The following is a 7799-nucleotide window of genomic DNA, read 5'->3' as shown; positions in this document are numbered from 1 at the left end:
ATGAAATTATGCCATTTTAAAAATGTACAGTGTTTATATACATAACATTTGCACCCAGCTCTGTTTGACTGACAGCCCTACAATACAACAATGATTCAGGGGTTTTTTACCTTTTGTCTTAAGAACTACCCACACACAGTGTTTAGTTAGTGATACTATTGGAAACACTTTTATGCACACCTATTAAAATCATTAATTACAGAGACACCTTCTTTGATAATAATTTTTAGCCTGTACTTTTCAGTGAGAATTTTCTCACTTTCAGAAACACAACCCCTTGCTTTAAGAAGACTTTGCTATAAACAATTGGCTTTGATTTGCATTTCTGCAGACACAAGACAAAATTATCTGTGCACTTCAGAGCTCAGCAAGCTGAGAACATTAAAGGTTTCTCAGATGCAAGAAGAATGATGGATTAGCAGGAAAAAAAGTAATAGAAGAAGAAAATGTGATTGCAATGTGAATTTCTTTTCACAGTATAGAACTATAAAGGTAGGATGGAAAAGGATTATTTTTATTCCTATGGAAGATGATTCTAAAAGCAGTCCCACTATAGCCTATCAAAACATAAGGTTTCTATCAGCCTTATGTTCTATGAGTAAATGATCCATTGATTTTTCTAAATATGCCTTATGTGTATGAGTAAGTAGAAGGAGCATTGCAAGTGTGAAAATATAAATAGTGTTCAGTGGTATTTTTCATTAATGACTGAAACAAATGTTCACATGTTTAAACATTTGTTCACCCATCTGGTAAATGCGCTTATTGTGTCTGGTGTCAGATGTCTGTGAAGACTTAACTGTGCTTAGGGTTTTTTATTTAAAATGAGTTAGAATAATGTGTTTGAAAAACTCACAGCAGAGGCTCATGAAGATGATTAGAAGTTTAATATGGCAACCTCTAGGTTAAGCGACTCCATTTGTAATTGAACAGCTTTTATTAACTTCACTCAAATATGTTTCAGTCATCACTAAATGTGGAAAAAATGAATCTTGGTGGTTGAAATCAGTAAGAATAACAAATGATTCGTTTTCCTTTCAGACAGGACTGATGTACTGGCCTTTTGTGCAGGTGAGTTCTCAGGGTAACTCCGTGAGCCTTTCTGTGCCATAAAACCTGGTCCTGTGCAGCCACATGGTGTCTGACCCCAGGAGAAGCAGTAGAGTTGTTGGGTGTGTAACAATGCCTCGAGCACTAACTGAGCTCTCTCTCCTTCCAACACAGCTGTCAAACTTCATTTTGATCCCAGTTCACCTGCGAACAGCTTACACTGGGCTCTGTGGCTTTGTCTGGGCTACCTTCATTTGCTTTTCCCAACAGAGTGGAGATGGCACAGCAAAGTCAGCATTTATGTGGCTCCAAGGAGAGAAGGTCAATGCAGATGAAGAATCATCAGACAAATAAGAACTTTAGTTCTGAACGCATTTTAAATTGCTAAACTGAGTTTGTGAAAGTCAGTAAATCACACTGCAGCCTCATTGTTGTGTTTAAAATAAGCAGTTATCTCAACATTTGGTGGTTAGTATAAGCAGTGGAACAGTTTGTCTTTGTGCCTGTTTATTTTTCATAAAAGAGGCCAGTTGTATATTGACATCTAATTATTTTCATGCTGTCAGCCCATCTCATCTGAGAACAACTGACTTACAGGGCAATGTAAGCAGTTGCACATCATGTCAGACTGCCTCACTGGGGAGAAATATTAACTGTAATTTAATTTTCAAGCAACTTGTAATTGCTAGAAAAAGGAGAATAGAACATTAAATCATCAGTTGTCGGACTTGACAATTGTTATCAATGCAAGATTACTTGCAGAACAAAATTTAATGGATTCCATATCTAAAAAGTGGCATTGAATCTGTTTCATTGAGAGGAAACGTAAGTGCTATGTTTGTAGAGCCCACTTTTCTATGGGGCCAACTTCTTTTTATTCTACATGAAAATTTATATAGCAAATGAATTATTTCATAGAATATACAAACCTGAACTATATTTGTACATGTTTTATCTTAGCTAGGAGAATAAAGACAGCTTTGGTCAGAGTCCTTTGGGGTGGATGCTGCCCATTGACCCTTGGGGTCAGTCATAAGCAGCTCCTGCACAGTGGAACCCCCCTAAGCACTGCAGAGAGTTTTTGTTCTGTGTGCAGCCACTGCTTCCTTTGCTCTTCAAGGGCCAAAGTGTTGAAGAATACATGAGGGTCTTGACTCCTCCACTCTTTTCAGCTGTTTCATTATGCTGAAGATATAATTAAAATTTTGAAGAAAAAGAGCACAGGAAGGAAGGTAACATGAATGGCAGAATCCAGCTATATATATATATCAGGAACTTCCATTTCTTCCTTAAATGGCTTTTAAACATTCCTATTCACAGAAGACACTGGGTAACTATACACAGGAGACTAGGAGAAGGTGAAAATTAATTATGGATCTGTTTTGTCAGCTTGAGGATCAGGTCTGGGTATGGGTATTTTTTAAATGTGCATATGTATCTCAGAACCGGAACTGTGCAAATTTCTGTGATTGCAGTAAGTTGAAATCAGACCAGTAAAGGAGCCCTTGCTAGATTAGAATGGGATTTTATGCCTTGAAGTTACTGAATTGTAAGCTTGAGAGAGTATCTGATTGAATGGGTCTGATTCTAAAGAGAAGACTCATCCCTCTGTTACAACGATAATAAACCACTTTGAGGAATGTGTGAATTCCTCAGTCTTGTCTAAATAGTGTACCAAAGCCTGCTTAGGCTATAAATATACATTCCTTTGGCCAGCAGCTGTGCTACTTAATATATTGGTAACAATTATTTGTCACTGTAGGAGCCCAGTGCATCTTAGCTGAGGAAGGAAAAGGGATCATGCAAGCACTGCCCAATCTATTTCAGGTAAAATCAACTTGTTTAGCATAACCCAGTAGTCAAGCATGATGCAAAGTGCCCATATGGCTTTGACCAGAGGACTGCATGAGGGGGGGGAGGGGGGTAGATGGCAGGGGGCTGCTTTCACAGCCTGTTTTGCTGGCCGGCAGGTGGAGGAAGTACCTTCCCTGTCAGGATGGACAAGTCACTGCAAATCCATCTTCAGCTGCACAGGCAGATGTGGAAGAGCACACCTGCCTACAGCCTCAAGGTGGAATTCATTTTAATTGACTTTTGACACCTGTGGTAATGACATCTCCAACTTGTTTAATTGGTTTAAGCTCTGTATGATGAAATGTGCACTGTAAGAGCCCATTTCTCTCCATCTCTAACATGGAAGCTCATATGACTGGCTGCTATGTCAATAGCTTCTTTGTAGATGCTTATATTTGGTGAGTTGAATTCCCCTGCTGGATGTTGCTGCATGAATCACATAGTGTAAATTGAGCAGTCCTGATGTTGGACATCCCAGGAGGAGTAGAAATCCACAGAGGAACTAACTGCATTTTGTCTGTCTATTTAAAAAATGAGTGAACAAATGCTTCAGACAGCTATAGCTGTTAAACTATTCTTGTGCATATAAAGTCCTCAGGATAAAGAAGCAATTTCAGTAGTGGCTTTTTTCTGTTCATATTTTTGGGATCAGACTGGTATTCTGAATTCTATTTAGTAAGAGCTAAACGTTTCAGGTAAGGTGTGCTAATGAAGTATTTAACTTTTTTTTACAGATGCTATTTATTTTTATTTCTGCTTGTGCCTTAAGTGTTTAATGATTTGTAGCTGTCACTTGGAGGAGGGAACTGGAGAATAATGTCATTACAAGGAGAGTGAAATGCTGGTGGTTTGCTGTAAGCAGTATGTGATGTTTTGCTGTAATTCAGAGCAAAAAATCTTTCTTCATGGGTATGGTTGGTAAAGCTTAATCCCCAGATGAATCAAGAATTTATAACTCATGATCTGTGTAATTCTGATGCCTTTCTTCATCAGGACTAACTAATAAATGAAAGATCCATCTTTTATTTTAAATGGCTTAAAAGCTTATACAAGCTGTGCTTTGTTGCTCTCTGCTTTTGTGCTGCCAGCTTTTTGCTTGGGAATTTGAGCTAAATGCTGCTTTGTCGTCAAGTTTCTCTGGCTGGGGAGTTCAGGATTTCTCTCCATCTTTCTATTACTTGAAGTACAATTCTTTCATGTAATGGAAGCCTGTGGCTCTTATATTTCGGTAGACTTTAAATCCTGCATAAGCCTTTCACTTTCTCTGTTTTTCTTCTTAAGGCACTTGACAGCTAAGTAACACAAGTCCCTTTTCACATCAAAAAATTTGTGTTTTTTTCTTTTAGTTATGAGCACTGATTGGTCTCACAAACATTTCAGACCCACATAATGCAAAATAATGAAGCTGTGTTGGAACAATTTCTCAGTGTGCATAAATTAATGGACCTTCTAAAGATTTTCTTCCTTTGACAGTTTAATCTGAGGACCTAATCCCTTAGTTGTTAGAGCCTTCATTATTTCTTGATACTTTTTTGGCTTAGAAGATTAATTTCACAGAATAACAGAATGATTGAAGTTGGAAAGGGCCTCTGTATGTCCAGCCCAGGTCATCTAGTCCAGCCCTATTTGACACATATGTAAACTTTTGTTTGCTACTTCTAGCAACTCACTAATTTTTTTTGGGGAAAAAAATAAATAAGAAAAAGTCAGGCAAGATTTATCCTAATGTCTCTCTGCTACCCTTTGAAAAACAGTCATAAGGGCTTTATGACTGTTTCAAGGAATTGCACTGATCTTACTGCCAGCTGAACATGCAGATTTCCACAGGATGAACAGAATTACACATCACATAGGTGCTCAGGAAGGAGCAACACACTGCCAGTAGCTATTGGGCCTGCAGTCAGGTGATCTTTTTATGCCATGGATCCTTTCTAAGAAGAAATGGGATGAGCAGACATTTGTATCAGGTGCAGCTCCAGCTCCATGTTATTCTGGATAGCTGTGGAGATGTGGAGTCTGAATTTGATAAAATGAGAATTTCAAAATTTATTTTTCTACTGCAAATCTTTTATGTAAATGAACCTTCTGTGCTTACTAGTGTGCTAAATACATCCTTCTTAGAAAATTCACCAGAAGGACTCTGTCTTTTTCACACCAGAAGAACCCATCCAATAACACAGCATAAAATAACCAGTTCCTGCTGCAGCAAAGGTGAAACTGCCTCTAGTCTGTTACCATATCTGATATGCTGAGTTCTCTTTATAGAACAGCCTTTGAAATCTATGCAGCTTCAGCCTTCCAGTTTTCTGCTGTAAGTGCCAGTGCTTCCTGCTTGTGCTGCTGCCTCTACTGCTAGTGCCAATCCAGTGAGATGTGCAAGAAATACTTGCATTTTACTAAAATAATGAACTTCAAGTTGACTGAAATTGTCTATGTTTTTGCAAAGGCTTAATAAACATTAAATGCTGTTTTTTCGCTCTGTCTGTCTTTAACTAGTAGGTGTATAAGCAAAGGCAGATCGTATGTAATGTTCTCATGGTATCTTCATGGACCACATGCAGCAAAAAGCTCAATTTGATGTCATAGATCTTAACACAGCAGCAGAGTAAAAACTAAGCAGGGATTATTCACTCCCTTTAAAATGCTGTTCACATACATTAAGTCATCTGCCATTTCCGTACAAATTCAGAACAGAATTAATAAATCATATATATGCAGAAGGAATGGAGGAATTCAGGTAGGAAAAAGATATAAACTTTTCTAGAGTACAGAGGTTAGAAATGGGATCCTTACTGAAGGACTTCACTCAGCCTAGTTTGTGTGAGATACTCTTGGGAAGGAAATGGTTCAGAAGATTTGAGGCTGAAGGAAGTAATATATTCCACAACTGGATGAGAGATATACCACGTCCATTCCATGCTGTAATTTTTTTGTATATTTAGAATGAGGAGGAAGCTTTATGGAAAGATTTCAAGTTGAAAAAATTCTGTTTCACAGACTTCATGGCCAACAGTGAGAAAAAGGATCACTGAATGCTTGGGTAATGCAAAGCAAGGATTTCTTCCTGAATCAAACCAGTGATGTTGAGTCCAATGCCATCTTCTAGGAACTTATCCAAAGACTTCAAGTAACAGAGGATCTTCTGCATCTCAAAGAAATTATTTATGTGTTCTTATGAAATTTTATTACCTACCCACATCAACCTAGCCTTAACATTCTAATAAAATATTACTACCTTTCTGACAAGATTTAAAGACTTGGTACAGCAGGCAAAGCACCTTCTTTGTGCATGTAGTGGTAAGCAGAGTTTTTGTTTATTCCTTGGATAACTGTAATAGGTTTAGCTCTGTTAGCCCTTTGCTATATCGTTCTTGAAGCTCATTTGCAAACCCTTTTTTGCTGTGCAACCTCTAATTTAAAATGTAGAGAGTAACACTGTATTAATCCCAGTGACTTTCACATATGCCTCAGATAATATTCTTTCTATCTCTGCCTAATATTCCTGTTCTTAAACCGCTCAGGACTGTCTGTCCTCTCTTAATGTCCAAGTTGCACTGAGAATTCACATGCAATTGCCAGTCCACCATGTCTGAAGTTACTGTAATCCATTTTAAACACGAACAAAGAATGCAGATTACACATCTGTATGTGTTGCGTATACTTTTCAACATCATCCACCCTACCAAACACTGCCTTCCCTTTTTTTGCAGTTTATGAATTTAATGTGGTAATGCCTGAAAGTCTTGCACCTTGTGTCCAGATAAAAAAAACAGACTTTAGTGTAAAGAATATAATAGAATGTATCATTCCCCTCTATGCAACACTAGTAGCAATTACACCTTTTTGTGCTGAAAGAAATCTTGGACCCAGAAAAGCCTAATGAGGTGTGAAGTATGGTCAGAAAAGACGTCGTTAAGGACAGCTCTGCTGTAGCAGCAGGTACATCAGAGAACTTCAGAAACTGAAGAATGGGTGGTTTTGTTTGCTGTGTTCAGGGAAAATCAGTTATGAAGTGGGGCTGTAAAACAACAGGGGAAAAATGACATCAGGTCAGTGTGCACACACTTGGGGTTGTGTAAGCAATGAACAGGGGACACCTATGCAAATGCTCGCCTCTGCCAGAAGACCTTAAAAATGGGATATTGATACAGTCACCCTTTTCCATTTTACACCCTCAAGACTGATAGAATCAAAAAGAGACCAAGAGGAAGCATGGATGTGTAGCCTAGTAGGTAGTTCAGTCACCAGAGATATCGGGAGAATGGGAACTGACTGGGAATGAGAACTGTTCCCTAGTTCTGTTACTGTGCTTTATCCAGTTACAACAGAACTAAAATGTATAAGCACTCAGATGGCTGTGATAAATACAGGGTTTGGCCCATATGGACTCAAAGCATGCACACACAGTTCTGCACTACATGAGATCCTTTATCTGTGGAGGAAGTGTCAGCTTCATTCTGAATTGTGTGCCCTTTTACAGGGTGTAACTTGGTGGCAGAGTAATTTAAGTTGCAACTCTTCCCTGGAATTAGTGTCTTACTGATAACTAACATGCACTTAGTGTATGCATACATAAGAACAAACCCTCATTATTATTTCTTTGATTTGTCAGGATAGCAGCTTTCCTGTCATTGCACAAATATTTTGGAAAGAAAATACAAGTTTTGATGATTTCTTTTTCCACCTCAAGTTGTTTTCTCCTGTTCTATGTAGGCCTGTAGAAATCTACCTCGGAGAGACTGGTCCCCTGTGGTATTCTTGTTCTGCCATTGCTTACACCTCTCTGTGAATTAAAAAACACCTTTACTTACTACTGAGAGTGTTCAGCTGCTTCCATTTCATGCATCATATATTAGTTCTACATCTAGTTCAGAATGGTCATCATACAGTAATGA

The 7799-nt window shown here is 38.3% G+C and overlaps 1 non-coding gene across 1 annotated transcript in view; it reads left to right on the top strand.

Moving 5' to 3' along the window:
• LOC103615641 overlaps positions 1 to 5374 on the top strand; it is a 5628-nt gene extending 254 nt beyond the window's left edge. Inside the window, exons 2-3 of the transcript XR_001862027.1 lie at positions 1042 to 1071; positions 2813 to 5374. This is a non-coding gene — a transcript (uncharacterized LOC103615641). The remainder of the gene's footprint in view (positions 1 to 1041; positions 1072 to 2812) is intronic.
• Positions 5375 to 7799: the final 2425 nt, after the last annotated feature.

The sequence above is a fragment of the Corvus brachyrhynchos genome, unplaced genomic scaffold (genome assembly GCF_000691975.1).
Source record: "Corvus brachyrhynchos isolate BGI_N302 unplaced genomic scaffold, ASM69197v1 scaffold5, whole genome shotgun sequence".
Taxonomy (NCBI): domain Eukaryota; kingdom Metazoa; phylum Chordata; class Aves; order Passeriformes; family Corvidae; genus Corvus; species Corvus brachyrhynchos.
The sequence above is the reverse complement of the archived record's forward strand: the minus strand, read 5'-3'. Positions and strand labels throughout refer to the sequence as shown.